Raw genomic sequence first — 16,907 nt, 5'->3', positions numbered from 1 at the left:
TTTTTTGCTTTTGTTAATTGTATAATAAATGAAAAGAAAACAGATAGAATACAAAAACATTAGAAAGCAAGTGTTAGTTGTTTTTTTTGTTTTTGTTTTAAAGAAAACTAGCAGCAAATGAATAGAGTGCAAGTCTAAAAGGGACAAGTTTTTTTTAAAGAATAGAATTAGAATAGAGAGTGCTATTTTCTGTGCATATTTTCTATTTGGACCATACACATCTTTTATTCAATATTTATTTTTATTGGAGCAGAATCATGCATTCTACCCCCTTTCTAAGAACATTTTCTCCATCTGATATGTTGTTTTAAATCGCAAGTCACTTTCTGTCTTTTTCAGCCCAGTGAAACCCAGTGAGACAGATCCCAGTGCGATGAGTGTGAATATGTCAATCTCTCTACTGTGGCAGTCAGCTTAATGGGTCTGCGTTAGTGTGGCCCTTCACATTTCAGCACAGGCCCTGGTGTGTCATCCTAATTGATAGGAATCCCTTCTGTTCCAGGCAGGCATCATTATTGCATGATTAGCTCTGATTACGAAGATATCGACTGCTAGGATTACCAGGCATGACAAAGGCTGGTACTGGCCTTACAATAAGCAACAAGATTTTATTTTCAGTTACTACCGATCATGAAATAATTCTTATCAACAGTTTAAAGCAGATTTTGTTAAAAAATTCAATGTTAGTCATGGCTATATTTACATGGATTTTGCAGATCATTATTACAAAATTATTTTTGTATACTACGGGCGTTTTTTCCCAGGCAGCTGATAAAAACCATTGCACACTGATTCAGCCAGTCAGATAAGAGCTTGCCAGATTGTAAAAAGTGCTTATCAGTCCTGTTTACATTATGTATCACATGGTTAGTAAACAGTCTCACTCTCAGGCAGCATGCCCACAGACCTGTAGTCCATAGTTTTACCATTTAGGTTTAGTTTTCTATTAATCGCTACATCTTGAATGTCTCTGTAGCCTATATAACTCCAATAACCACGCTGAGCTCTGTGTTCGTTATTACTTACAGTAAAAAGATGACATGTGATTTGCCAGTTTGCCTCAGGGTCATGGTAACAGATATTTTTAATAACTCTCAAATTCTTTATTGTTTTTACGCAGCAGATGTTTACTTATATATCTGGCCGACATATTTAAACTTAATCAACAGTCAATTGCCAATTCAGAAGAAAGGCTATAGTAATGAATGCCCATGATATCCAAAGCATTTAAACACATGTCAGTAAATTCTTGAGAGTGTAACCCTCAGTCAGATGAGTGAAGTGTTTTGACATTGACATATTCCACTAGAGGGCAGCAGATGGTACTGTAATGTTGAACTGTAAACAGTTTGAGTGTTCATCTTCATGGGTCATAGTGTATTTTTAACATGAATGCACTTTGGCACAGATCTCAGTTAATGCAAATCTTATTGAGAGGTTTGGTCTTATCACCCACCAAATGAAAATCATGGTAACACTTTACAAAAAGGTCCTATTAGTTAAAATCAGTTAATGCATTAAAATAGAATGATCAATACAATTTTTGTAGTATTTATTAATTTTTTGTTAACGTTTGTCATTGTCAGTTCATTTTAGCTCAGGTCCATTAAATATATGAACAGATACATATATTTAACATTTTATTTTAATAATGTATTAGTAAATGTTAAAATAATGTTAACTAAGATTTATAAATGCGTTAGGAGTATTTTTCATTCTTAGTTTATGTTAAGTAATGAAGTTAACAAATGTTAACTAATGATTTTTTACCAAAATCATAAATGCATCAGTCACATAGAAAAGTAATAGCACGCTTCTCTTTAACAAGCCAACGTGTTTGAGATATATTCATGTCCGTAGCACAGGTCACGTGTTTTATTTATAAACAATATTAGAATTTCTGAACATTTCTATTCTGTTATTATCCGTCATGAGGGGGTTCACCCAAAAATGAATTTTTGAAAATTGATTTTTTTGAATGAACATTGGGGTTTGCATCATGCTCTATATTAGGTGTCTATAACTACAATGTGCTGCCGTCAAAAAATAAATAAATTAATTACAAATAAATAAATTGTTTGGTACAATGTGCTTATTATATTCAAGGTATATTGCAAAACACTTTTGCTGCTGTTTTTCTGGAATTAGGTGATTATTAGGTATTGTTAGTATTGTTTAAGTGTGGGTTAAAAGACTGTAATATTAATTACAGTTGTAAGTACAAAATATAAGTACAATGTAAAAACGTATGTACACAGTAAAAACATTTTATCAAATGATTAATTTAAATGTTACATAGTAGTTACAGACACGTAATATAAAGTGGGACTGGGGTTTGTTCAAATCACTAACTCCAAGGCAAAGTTCAGTTCTACTGTGTTCTGCACACAGAACTCATGTTCAGTAAGGGCTCTGTTGGCCCCTTGTGGCCCTTGAGACGACAGCCATTGTAATAATCTTACCCTGATGCTTGACTCTTGCAACACCATATTAATAATACCTTGTAATGCATTCTGATATCGCTTCAATATGAAACCTGCTACATGGTATTAATTTCACTGGCTGTGGCATCCTGTGACCTGTGCCTGCAGTTATTGCATAGAAACCTACAGCAGATAGCAGCATGCTCACTGCAGACACTGTGGGTATTGATGTTGGCACAGGCACCATTACTTTAATGTATAGCTTTTAGATTTTGGTTTTAGCTGTGTGTTTTCACGTACCAGGTCAGCGTGTGTGAGTCTATATAAATGTATTGCATGTGCATGCCACCATTTCAGAGGTCTCTCACATGACAGCGAGCGTGGAGGACTCAGGGTCAAGTGATTTGCCCCCGGGTCAATTGACTGCAGCTCTTCTAACTTCCAGCCATTAGCTGGAGTCCCCTGGCAGCGGGACCCGCCGCTTTGATGAGATTTAGCTGGACTCATTCTTAATGTGATATGAAGACCCTAAAATATGTTTGTTATGAAAGCTCCTCCTTTAAAGTCAATTTATTAGCACAATAAGCAGGCTGGTTTTTGGCCTGTCTACTGAAGACTGAGTCTGCTGTTCTCCTTTATAGATTTTCTCTGATGTTGTGTTTTTCTCTGTCGACTCACAATTAGATGCAATAACACAAGGGTTGTATTCTTTCATTTTTTCAGCTAAAAATGCTTTTTATTTTTCATTTTAAAAAAGCACATATAGGCCTAGTGAAAGATGATGTTTTACTTTCATTAAGCAATGGGTGGATTATTTATTCTCTATACAAATGGTAATAGTGTTGAATGGGGAAAAAACTGTGATATTCTCAGAAAACAATTTAATAATATTTATATTTAAACATTTTTGTGTTATCCTAATTATTATCAATAACTACAATATCCTGGACCTGCAAGTGAATATACATTTTGTATTTTTACTGAAAACACTAATATGCCATCTACTACATAATGTGTGAAGATCACTGCTTTACACACACAGATTAACATTTGCACAAACACAAAGATACGAACAGCACATAGCTGTATTACCAATACATAAATCATAATGTTTCAACATAAGCTAAAGTTTATTTCCTCCACTGAGCTTTTATCTTGGTTTGGTGGTATTTAAGACACTTTGGCTGAGTCATTTATTACTTTTGCTGAATAGATAATGGTAGACTTAGTCTATTACCCCAAGTTTTGTTACAGTCCTGCATTTTAACATGCACTTTACTAAATCACCCAACATGTGCATTTTCAATGCATTTTCTATGCATTGAATGTCTGTGGGGTCCAAAACAACACTGGACCCCAGTGACTTTCCTTGTATGGACAAAAACAATTAAAAGACGATTTAAAAAAACTCATTTGAACTTTTCAAATTGAAAATGAAAATGTCTGGAATGAAAACCAAGTGCATAAATGTGAGCATTAAAATAGGTAATGAAAATAAAATTGAAAATCTTATATTTCCTTTGTGGTATATGGAAACAATATATATAAATAAATATAAGCTTTACAGAACTTTATTGAGAACGGTTTTAACAATGTTTTTCATGCTTGTTCAATAAACAATTATTGCACATGTGCGCAGTCATAAACAATTATTGCACCAGACACTTTACAGGAAGCAGACAATTAAGGTCAGAGTTGCAATAACTTAGGACATTAAAGAGACCTTTCTACTGACTCTAAAAAACGGCAGAAGATGCCCAGGGTCCCTCCTCATCTACATGAATATGACATAGTCCTACTACATGGAGGCAAGAGGACCGTAGAATTGGCCAGAGCAGTAAACTGCAATGTCCGTAATGTAAGAAGCCTAGGAGAGTGCTACAGAGAGACAGGAAGGACAGTTGATCATCCTTGTAGACCATGATGATGAGATGCACTTTAGTTGAACATTAAAGCATGTCAACATATTCTGTTACACCAAATACACATCATTTGCATCATATGACCATTTTAAAGCCACTGGTGGCCACACCAGATACTGGCTGCTACTTTCAATCTCTTTGTTCAGAGTCACATTATTCCATTTCTCCTTGTCAATTGTCTGTGAAACTTGTTCAGTTTACATCTCAGTTACTGAATCCATTTATGTTAATACAAATATTTACAGACGTTAAGAAATTTGCTGGAAATAAAAGCAGTTAAATGTGAGCGGACATTTCTTTTTTGCTAAGTTTATTTTAAAATGTTATTTATGCCTGTGATGGCAAAGTTCAATTATCAGCAGCATTTAATCCAGTCTTCAGTGTGATTCTTCAGAAATTATTCTAATATTCTGATTTGCTCTTCAACAAACATTTCTTCTTATTATTAATGTTGTAAATAGTTGTTTTTTTGTGTGTAAACTTTAATATATTTTCTCAGAATCATTTGATGAAAAGAAATTTATTTGAAATATAAGATATATATATATATATATATATATATATATATATATAAAAATGATTTTATATATTAAAAATATGAATATACATTCAATATATGTATTCAAATTGTAATATTAGGATGGATATAGATGAGGTGATACAGGTGTTCTCCGTTTCTGTTCATTTATTACTAGCAACTGTGCAATGGTTTGATATAACATACACTCACTCAGTGCTGCAGTTTTCTTAGTCAACTCCTTCTAACTGCCGAATTCCCCGTACTAGCTGCACGTCACAACAGGTATGAGCTACTTGCTATATTACCATATGTAACCTAAACATATCCACATTCTATCATTATACAAATCATAACTCTAAACATGAGCAATGGTAGTGATTCTCGCTTTAGCAAACACTTCCAATTATGTGATTGGCTGCAACTGCTGCAGTCTTTATTTAGTTCATGAACTTAATATGCATTATGACATTGTCTCTTTGTTGGTTTGTATGTATCTCTGGGGGGCCTGGCAGCAGCAGGGTTTGTTCAGCTTGAGAGACAAAGGTCATTTCGGGCCATCAACAGGACACAAGGTCCTCCTCCTGACCACTGATCACATCACTCCTGAGAAACAGAATCAGATTTCTCTCATGAATCAGATTTCTCTCATGTTGCACTTTCCAGTTCAGAAGCTGAACTAAAAGAAAGCAGCCAAGCATGCTCTTTTACAGCCATATCCAAGTAAATTTGCTGCGAGATTAAAGTTTCAGTCTTTGAAAAAAAAAGAAAAGCTATTACACGGCTCTTCTTTTGTTGGTAATATCAATGCGGCATGCTCACTGTAGGCTTTTAAGTTCCTGGTGTGGCAAAGAAATCCTTTTAAATGCAGATATGTAATTAATTCTTCATGTTTAGGGAATTAAACATATCTTAGAATGCAGAGGCCGGTGTGTAAGCGTGGTTATTTTATTATGTGGCAGATAAAAGAATGCCATTGACCCCCACCTCCCTGCTACGCTGTATGCTAGCGCTATCACAAAACACTCTGCGCCACTACAAATTCATTTCAGACGGCAAAAATGCAAAGTCCATCCTATGATAATAGAGAACAATCACAATCAGGGGCGCTTATTCTCCAGGGTACAGTCTGCAGTCAGCATAATGCGCCCAGGCGGGCGCAGTGAACATAAAGCAGTTTTCAGAAACAAAGAGAAGGAGCAAGAGTGCATGCCAACACTTATACATCACAGACATATTATTAACCTTCACACAGCAAGGTGCTCAGAGAGAAACAGTCTACAGAGAGAGCGTTCCTCTCCTGTTGTGAACAGCTGTGTCATTCACTCAAGCAATACTCCAGCTGAGCTCAATTGAATGCTGAAACAGAATGCAGTTGCGATAATTGTAGCACGTCTTATGCCGGTATAGCTTGAGCCCAGTGCCTTTTTTTAATTAATAAAAACCAAAAGAAAGGGTGAACGTTTTCCCCCCCCCATTTGCTAGCTCTGGCTAATGTGTTGTAATTGACTGCAATTTTCTAATTGTGATTGCCATTTTAATTTTACTCTTGACTGTGCAACTAACAGTGTATAATAATTAAAATGGATTGCATACGGTGTACCTGTATGATTCAGCCAGGCTTGAACTTAAACCATAAGTTAACTATTAGGAAACTAGGAGGCTATGATCATTTTTCACAGAGTTAGAAGCCTTTAGATGAACTGTAAATGGGTAGTTAAAGAGGATTTTAGGTTAAATTGTACGAGGGAAAGATTCTTCATTTTTCCCACCATTTTTGCTTTCACAATTTTTTTTAAATAGCAAATGATTTTTTTAGAAGTACAAATATTTTGTGTAGTCTCTCAGATTATTGTGAGGTTATCATGCATGCATAATAATTATTTAAAAAAAATCAAAATGCTATTTAAAATAGTTTTAGATGGAGCAGAGCATATCACATCTCAGGACTACATATATATATATATATATATATTGTAATTCCTATATAAGTTATGCTGGCTATTTTAAAACGTACTGTATCATAATTTCATCATAGTTTTTGGACAGATGTTTGTTTGTTTAGATTTTCTCTAAAGGTTTTTTTTTTAAAACTCTTCTATTTAAAGCATGGAGTGTTATTTCATATGTCAGGCAGTATACACTATATCTTTCTTGTGTTTTCCTCAGTGGCGAATACCTGTTTTCCTCGGATCCCCTTGGGATGTGTGCCTCTGTAATGAAAAAGGTTCCTGCTCAGATTTTTAAGTGTATGGTCCAAGTGGGGCAGACACTTTCTAATTTAGAGGAAATTTGGTGAAATGGCTAGATTCTTTTTTTTTCTTCACTCGGCCTGAGGCATCTTGTTTGTGTTTTTCACCCTCGAGTGCAGACAAATGTGGGTCGTTTCCAACACAACTGTTAGAAATTAGCTGATAGACATCAAGGCAGATAACTGAGACCTGCAGCATTAGAACGGGAAAGGACATTAATCTTTCCAAAATTAAAATCTGCGCTGCTGCATTTAGGATTGAGGCCACCACCATATGCCAGCCGCCCGACCGCCAGTTTTGATAAAACTGTTTAAGGAGAGGCGAGATTTAGATAAATTGCCCATGGTGCTACTATAAGTGCAGTGGAACAGAGGAGGGGTCCCTGTTAACCACGAACACGTGGATATGAGCCGACTGTTTACAGCGACCCCAGTGAGGCCGTCAAGACCACCAAACTGATAACCTGCTGTTATTGATGTCAGGGAGGCAAAAGCCAATGCTATCTGCATGTGTTGCATACAATGCAGTGTTTGTGAATGATGGGGTGGGTGCATGTTTGTGCTTTGGAAGTGCATGAGGGATTCTTGGCTTTTCTTGTTGTGGATGTTCCGGCACACATATATTGCTTCAGTTGCTTAGTGGTTTGGAGAACACAAAGTATTCCTTGCTTTGAATGATCCCTAAGAGCCCAGAACTCCAGCAGCGAGATCATATGGGGCCGTCCTGCTTCACGCTCCAGCAAACACATGAAGAGTGTATATGTCAATGTAGCCAACCGTCGGGTTGTTTGGGATTAGAGATCTCTCATGCAGCTACCTGCTGCTAATATGCTGAGACTCGTATCGGTATGATATATCAGCGTTAAAATGAACAACTAGAAAATATACACAGTCACAATGTTTCATTGCCCTGCTGCAAAGACAGCATATGTTGCTGTTGTTTTTTAATGTTGGTTCCTAAAATCTACGCTGATGTGCTGGTTTTCTCACCAGCTTTCCGAAAGAAATCAGCCAAAAATTTGTAAATGTTTCAAATGTGTTTCAAATTTGGTTGGGATTTTTACTTGCCATGTCAAAATGCTTACTGGCCCCGCCACAAAAAAAAGTTGTTTTCATTGTTTACCATTCTTACCCATGAAACCTTGTACTTTAATAAATAATGTTAGATAAAGACAAATAGACAGTACCAAATTGAGTTCTCTTTCACATCTTCTTGTGCTTGAACGGTTTAAAATCATTTGAATACTTAAACTGGCAAAATGTGCATATTTATAAGGTGTATTTTCAGCAGGTTTGACTAAAAAATTGGAACTTCCAACTTGGAAATTTCTAAATAAACTTTTTTGTTGAAAACCATGCTAGCATTACAGTTTCTTTGCACCTCATTTTCTTAGCATCAAATGCTTTTGTGAGCCGATATCTGACCAAAATATATTAATGATGAATTTCCCAATTTCCACTTTGGATGGAACGCAGTATAAGTGTCCTTGTCTAAAAACACCTAATTATCTAACTATCCTTGCTCATAGGCAGAAAAATACATGGATGCTTCATCTGTCTGCTCCAATGTAATTATAATCTCCCAACAGACCTCCATGAAATTGACATTTAGGAATAACTGGACAAGTGAAAATAATACAATTTTGCAATTTTCAGGTGTACAGACAGTATTTTTGGCCAGCGTTTGTCTGGATTTTAAGGGTAGGTTAGGATGCCGGTGGCAAAAAGCGGCAGATTACCAGGTTTATGGTGGTGAGATAGAGCCACCAACCCAGCTGAGTGGCTTATCTCCGACGGCCAGCTCTGGTCTTGGACCTGTCTGCCAGCCCTCCACACCTGTCCCGCAGCACACCATTGACCACCTCCCCTCTCCTCCAATAAACAAGCAATTACTGACCCAAACAACTGTCAGGGACTATGATCAAATAATTTAGCCAGAGTGAGAGCACCTTAATACAGGTCAATTTCACTCTGTTAGACATGGTGGCTGAGGAAAACCGAGGGATAGCGTTTCCAGCCTGTCAGGGGAATGCTATTGCCACTGCCGATTTAAAGGTTACAATCTGCGGTTCCTGAAATATTCTGTTCCACACTAGGGCCGGAAAATTCATCAGAAGCCACTGCACCAGACCTTCATTACGTGGTGCTGTATATATAAATATTATTAATAGGTAACACAAATAAATATTAAGTTCATTGTTACAATTATTGTTAAAATATTTAAAATATATGTTTGCTGGGGAAACTTGTGTCAGTATGTTGTATTTACTACAGCAGGGTCCAAAAGTCTTAGACCACTAAAAAATTCACATGAGTTTTAGGATTTCTTAGTTTTTGCTGTCTTGTTGTTTTTTATTGCCTTGTTTTTATTGTCTCTCTTTAGCTTTAATAAAAGCAAAACCTTATGATTGTGCACTCTCAGAAATAAAGGTACAAAAGCTGTCACTGGGGTGGTACCTTTTCAAAAGGTACACTTTTGTTCCTATTAGGTTCTAATATGTACACTTTAAGTACTAATATGTACCTTTAAGGTACCAAAATGGACCCTTTAGGTACAAACATGTACCTTTTGAAAAGGTACCGCCCCAATGACAGCTTTTGTACCTTTATTTCTGAGAGTGTGAAGTGAACTGAAAATTGAGTGTTTACTATTGTCATTTTGCATTATTGACACAATATTTTCCTAATTAATGCTGTACAGTTGCTTTGACACAATCTGTATTGTTAAAAGCGCTATGTAAATAAAGGTGACTTGACTTAAATCAAACTTAAATTGGAATAGTGACCCAGAAAAAATGCAGAATATAAAATTATTTTAATTCTGAATAATTTTTTATTGTTTTACATTTTTTTCAAAACCCTAAACCATTGCTGATTTCCAGATTTAAATGAAAAACTTCTCATAATTTCAACAGTCTCAGACTTTTGAACTCCGAACCACTGTCTTTGTTTTCACCCTCTAAATAAGACTGCCAAGCCATTTATGATGCCCTTTCAAATTTCTTTCAGTTTCTCCAGGTTTTGCGAGTTAGGAGGACAAACATTAGCTCTGTCCAGATTCAACTAATCTTGCTCAGCCTTCTCCAAAGTACAATCTCAGCTGCCATCTAACCTTGGTCCAGACTATTATCAGATCTGGATCTAATTGAACCTTCATGGAATAAACCTTGTCCAGTCACAGGGCACAGAAATCTTGATATACTCCACAAGAGTCGTCCATGACATGGGGTCTTCAGCTGCTAACTTTACATCTTTACAATTTACCACTTACTCTGTGGTCTACACCGGCATTTGTGTGCACAACACCAAACACTGTAAAATGTTGTTGTGTGGTAAAAGGTACCAAACCAATTTTATTGGCTTTAAAAAAAGAATAAATAAAATTTTTTGATAGTAAACTGTTTTTTAAGCGCTTGTTGATGGCTTTATCCTCCTCTTCCACCTAGTGATTTCTCTTTAAATAGAAAAGACAAGGCCTGGAGCCTTTCTCAAGCTTATTATGGTAATAATTAGGAGACTGATTTTATCTCAGCCTGTACAATCACAGTGAGAGGCAATGGCTAAATAAACAGCCAAAGTCCTTGTGTCCCCAAGGGCTGTTCAGTGTAATTAAAATCAATAGGTTCTTCCTCCCAGGGCCTCTTTAACCCAGCCAGCTAAGCCAAGGTTCTTTTATTGTTAAGCAGTTCTCATTCAGTTCTTCCACCATGACATAGAGCTTCCATTACGTTAAATTGATGTATTAAGACTTAGAAATGAGAATGTTGTTGCAGATCCATGGTAGGCAACCATGGGATAGGTGAGATGGCTTTATCAATAATCAGTGTCTAGTTACCTTGGTAAGGTTAGGTGACCTTGACTGGGAATCACCACTCATTCAAGGATTTGCTGTAGCTTATTATTTAACCCAAGTTTGTGACTCCGGCTACATTTCAGCAAAACTCCAAAAGCAAACCTGCACATAAAATTCACTGCAGTTTCCAGCTGAAATGAACACTAGTGGAAGTAAACCAACTTTTTTTTTTCTTTTCTTGCCTGTGTGAAGCATGCCGATCAGTATCATACCTTGGAGATGGAGAGCTGGTCCCCTGACTGAGCCCGGTTTCTCCCAAGGTTTTTTTCCCCTTAATTTCTGTCACCTGATGGAGTAAGGGTTTCTTTCCAAAGTCGTCTTTGGCTTGCTTAGTTGGGGTCTAAAAGACACTTAACACTCAATTTGATGACACTGACAATATCGAATGAGAACAAAACTTGTATTGAATTGAGCTGACACTATTGTCTTCTGCAGAGCTGCTTTATAGCTGAATTCGTTCATAACTTGTGAATTTTGCAACATCGACACTGTTTTTGAACTGAAATGAATCAACATTGAACTGACTTGAGCTGAATAATGACTGTTGTCTTCAGCTGAGCTGTTTATCGCTCAGTATCGAGTTGAACTTGTTTCATAATAAATTAATTTTACACAGTTATTGAACTGAACTGAACTGAACCAACAATGAACTGACTGGAGCTGAAAAATGACACTAGTGCCTTGCTACAGATAAGCTGCTTTAAAACAATCTTGTATAAAGCGCTATAAAAATTAAGGTGACTTGATTAATTCTGATTATGACAATGTTATGATCTTTAAATTCTTCTACTATTTTGACTTAACTAATATTTTTCAACATTTGCATCACATAACAAACTCCATTCCACATTTGCTACAGTCACGTTTAACTGTTTCGGAAAAAATTGTATATGCTTTTTAGCGCCATTCATTGTTGTAAAATGCGCTACAAGCAATGTAGTATTGTTTTACAGAATACCCATGGGCACATTTTTTTCTTGACACTGGCTGTTTAATAAACCCTTAGAACAGCTTAGCAACCATGTAGAAATGTGTTGACAACTAACAAGAATGCCTTAATTATTGAAGCATATTTAAGCAAGTCTTCAAACTAATTTAAATTTTAAGATTTCAGATAAGGTTTTGTCATGCCAGAATATTTTTTTTCTTTTTTTAAATTTCTGTATGTGATGATAGTCATTTCACATTAGCTACTGTAGAACTGAGTCTTCTAAATGATGGTCCTTCTTTAAAAAAATAGCTTTCACTGTTTTGAGCCGTACACATCGTTTACATGGGTTTTGTGAGCAGCACATTTCATCAAATGTCTTTAGACGATCATTTGCCATCGGTTAGCAGAAACGCTAGCGAGCGATTTTGGTGAAACGATTTCCTGCTTGACAAATGAGACATCATCGGTTGTATGAAGCTCAACGTGAGCCGTCCTTCCTGTTCCTGCTATGCACATGAGTCCGCTGATGCAGTTGTTGCACAGATGACAACATGGCACCCGAGCAGTGCCAGATCCTCTAATAGCCCTCTGCCTGACAGAGTCTGTCGTGATGAATCGCACAGCTCTTCCCTGGCTTTTCAGACTTAATTTTCTGAAGATTGCTTGCCCGTTCAAGAGGAGAGGGACCTGATTCGCACTCCTGTCCAGGAGCCTGGGGCCCTGATGAGATGTCACTATTGTTCAGCAGAGCTTTTGGCATGGAGGCTTAACTACAAGTGGCTGCTTTTAAGACATTGGCTCGAATTACTTGACTGGTAAAGCTAAATAGCAATTAGACATATTTGTACCTTTTTTAAATATATATATATATATATATATATATATATATACTGGAAATAATTGACAACGGACGTTTGAATTATTAAAAGTTAATACTGATGGTAATGCGGCCACAAGACATCATATTTGTGTCTTTCTGTAAGATTTCAGATAAGGTTTTGTCATGCCAGAATATTTTTTTTCTTTTTTTAAATTTCTGTATGTGATGATAGTCATTTCACATTAGCTACTGTAGAACTGAGTCTTCTAAATGATGGTCCTTCTTTAAAAAAATAGCTTTCACTGTTTTGAGCCGTACACATCGTTTACATGGGTTTTGTGAGCAGCACATTTCATCAAATGTCTTTAGACGATCATTTGCCATCGGTTAGCAGAAACGCTAGCGAGCGATTTTGGTGAAACGATTTCCTGCTTGACAAATGAGACATCATCGGTTGTATGAAGCTCAACGTGAGCCGTCCTTCCTGTTCCTGCTATGCACATGAGTCCGCTGATGCAGTTGTTGCACAGATGACAACATGGCACCCGAGCAGTGCCAGATCCTCTAATAGCCCTCTGCCTGACAGAGTCTGTCGTGATGAATCGCACAGCTCGTCCCTGGCTTTTCAGACTTAATTTTCTGAAGATTGCTTGCCCATTCAAGAGGAGAGGGACCTGATTCGCACTCCTGTCCAGGAGCCTGGGGCCCTGATGAGATGTCACTATTGTTCAGCAGAGCTTTTGGCATGGAGGCTTAACTACAAGTGGCTGCTTTTAAGACATTGGCTCGAATTACTTGACTGGTAAAGCTAAATAGCAATTAGACAGTTCGCCCACCAAACGGAAATTAGAAATTTGCCAGTGGTCTTAAGATGGGACTGAGTTTTGCTGCCTGCACAAACACTTTCAGACCATCTACATGAGCAACTATTGCCACCAAATGGCTTCATAGCTCTTTGTAACGGGCCATCCAAATGGTATTTCTTTCTCCCAAATCTACTCCGGAGCAGCTGAAATTTCTCTGTTAAATTCTCCCGTGGAGCATGTTTGCTGCCTATATCGGATCGCGCTGAATCATTTCCATCAACTTGCTGGTGTTCTAGGTTGTGTGTCACAACACATGCCATAGATTGTCAGTCAAACGTTAGGTTATGACACCTTCCTTATTACAGCATTCATGATTCTCTGAACACATGAGATTCTCATTTGAGGCTGAGGTAATATTTGATAAACAGATGCAATATGGCAAGAGCAGTTTAGTAAGTCTCAATGGATCAGAAACAGAGCATCCTGTTACCCACAATGAATGAGATGAGACGCAGAGATGAGACCCAGCAATATTTAACTCTCGCTGGATCCATTTGCATGAACATTTTGCCCACGTTTGACGCTTAACTTTTTATACAGATTAAAAAGTATATGAATGTGTAAAGGAAATTGTATATTTGTACCTTTTTTAAATATATATATATATATATATATATATATATATACTGGAAATAATTGACAACGGACGTTTGAATTATTAAAAGTTAATACTGATGGTAATGCGGCCACAAGTCATCATATTTGTGTCTTTCTGAGTTATTCCTGCAGTGTGTACTGTAGATATGCTTTAAGTTGCGATGAAAACAAAAAGAAAAAGAAAAGAAACATGCATAGATTAATAGTTCATAAAAAGATCTATAACCCGCATTTTTAAAATAGAATTTTCATTTCATGCTGACTTTAGAGAAAATCTATGACTTGGACTTAAAAAAAATTATAAAATGGGTGACTTGTTTACACAAGTTCAGTGCTATAGCACGAACAGCTATCAGACTCTCTGTTTCTCTTTTCATAGTGAAAGTAGAGCGAAATGCCGTTGGAGAATGAATCAGATGGACAGAATGAAATCCTGCTGTGAAAGACTAACAGATCAGTTCCTGAGAGCTCTAATCCACTTGTACTCACTTATCTTGTGTGACAATGAGGCTTCCTCTCAGACTACAGAACTTTCCTGTTGTACTTTGTCTTCCTAAAGCAAATTTGTCTTGTCTAAGTGTCTTATACCTCCAAGACAAACAGTTTACCTCTGGCAGATACAGATTTTGTCAATGCTTGAATGTAGACTGTCAGTTAATCTCCTCTTGCTGTTAAAAGAGAACAGACTTCCCCCAACAGATTTGCATGTCTGTCCTCAAACGCAGGAGACTCCATAAGTGATGACTACAACAGATAACATAAAAATCATTTGCCTAACGGCCTCAAGCATCAAATTACATTTCTGCACTATAAAAGTGGTAACCTGTAATTGGGACCTCAAAGAGCTATTTGTACCTCATTTAACCCATAAAAATTGTTTTGTGAGTATAAATTAATGTATTTAGGTTTATTCAGCAATATTAAATAATATTTTTGGCTTGATTAAAACCAGAGATGTTTCATCATTTAGATGTTTCTGTTTTTAGGTTGCCATTTTTTTCAGTGTAATGGGGGGGGGATGGTAGACTAAAATAAAAACTTTTTGTTACTTTGATCACACTTATACAGAAAGAGCTCACCGAAAATGACAACTCATTATTAGTCATCCAAAAGTCATTCCAAATTGGTATGCTGTTTTTTTTTCTGTGGAGCACAAAATGAAATATTTTTGAAAATCTTCAGACAGAAAATGGCAACTCTTCCACACATTTATTAAACTTTTATTGTGATTTTTTTTTTAATGTATTTATTTATTTTCTTCTTTTTTGACACAGATGGTCACTATGAGCTGTCATTACAAAAAAGAGCATCGTTGAATGTCTTCTTTTGTGTTCCGTGGTAGAAAGTCTTACAGGTTTGAGTAAATGATGGCATAACCTGTGTTTTTATGCCAGTAGTTTTGTGATCGGGGTTTGAACGCTATGATCATGGTACGTTTTACAAATTATAGTGTAAGGCGGAAAGGATTTTCCCCTTGGTGTAAGTTAAATGCCAGTGCTGGGCATCTTAAAATAAAGTGTCCTGGTAAGAAAGTGACAGGGAGAACACAGCCATGGCAGTCACTTGCTTGCTTTGACAAAGTACAGCCATTATGCAAACATGACAGTATTTCTCTGAGGGCAATTTCTAAAAATTATTTCAACAATGTAACGAGTGAAATGTCACCACTTGCTAATTATGTTTATGCTAATTGTTAATTAGGCTCTCAATGAGCATTGTCTTAATTAACAATGGCTGTGAAAATATGTGCAGGGCAGTAGAACATAAATGAGTCCAGTAATTGCCAGCCTCCGGTGATTAACACAGATATATTGGGATTTTACTGCTTCTGTTACAATTCAATTTTAATTTCATTTTTGATAATAATTCGCCTGTCTATTTAATTGCTAGGGTTGGTAGAACAGAAGTTTTTAGCAAGCATTTTTGATTGCAAACTTCATGTAATCAACTTGATTCAAAGCATTTTAAAAATCATTACCCCATTCAGTCCTTTTTTTAAGGATATAAAACATTTTTTGACAAACTTTTCCTTCTCAGATGCTTGACAGGGTCACATGAATAACACATAATATTCCTCTCATCCAGTAGAGTCAAATGAATTCATGTTTTACTGCATTATGATGATACAGATGCAAATTTTACACAATACTTTACAGCTCTATTGTGGTTAATTGAGCTAGTGGTCAACAGTTTAGTTCAGTATCTTTAACAGCATATTTATCTTCAGCAGATCATTAAGTCTGGTACTGTTAGCCAGTGTCACACTGTGAGCACACTTTATTTGAAGCCTCCCCAGTAGCCTATGTATTGAATAATGCATTATAAGGGTACCGACACATTGTAATGCATTATAGATTAAGATGCGCTCCTGTAGAACAATGTGGATTTACTTTTGAATTGTAACATGCAGGATGATGATGCACCAGCCAATGTGTTATGATAACGGGGGCAGTCATGGTCTAATGGTTAAAGAGTCGGACTTGTAAGACTGAAGGTTGCGGGTTCGAGTCTCAGGTCCGGCAGGAATTGTCGGTGTGGGGTGCGGGGAGTGAATAGCCAGCACTCTCTTCCACCCTCAATACCACGACTGAGGTGAGACCCTTGAGCAAGAACCGAACCCCCAGCTGCTCCCCGAGCGCCGCAGCAATATGGCTGCCCACTGCTCCGGGTGTGTGTTCACTACTATGTGTGTGCACTTGGATGGGTTAAATGCAGAGCACAAATTCT

The sequence above is a fragment of the Sinocyclocheilus rhinocerous genome, unplaced genomic scaffold (genome assembly GCF_001515625.1).
Source record: "Sinocyclocheilus rhinocerous isolate Xijiao unplaced genomic scaffold, SAMN03320098_v1.1 scaffold808, whole genome shotgun sequence".
NCBI lineage: Eukaryota > Metazoa > Chordata > Actinopteri > Cypriniformes > Cyprinidae > Sinocyclocheilus > Sinocyclocheilus rhinocerous.
Note: the sequence above shows the minus strand (reverse complement) of the source record.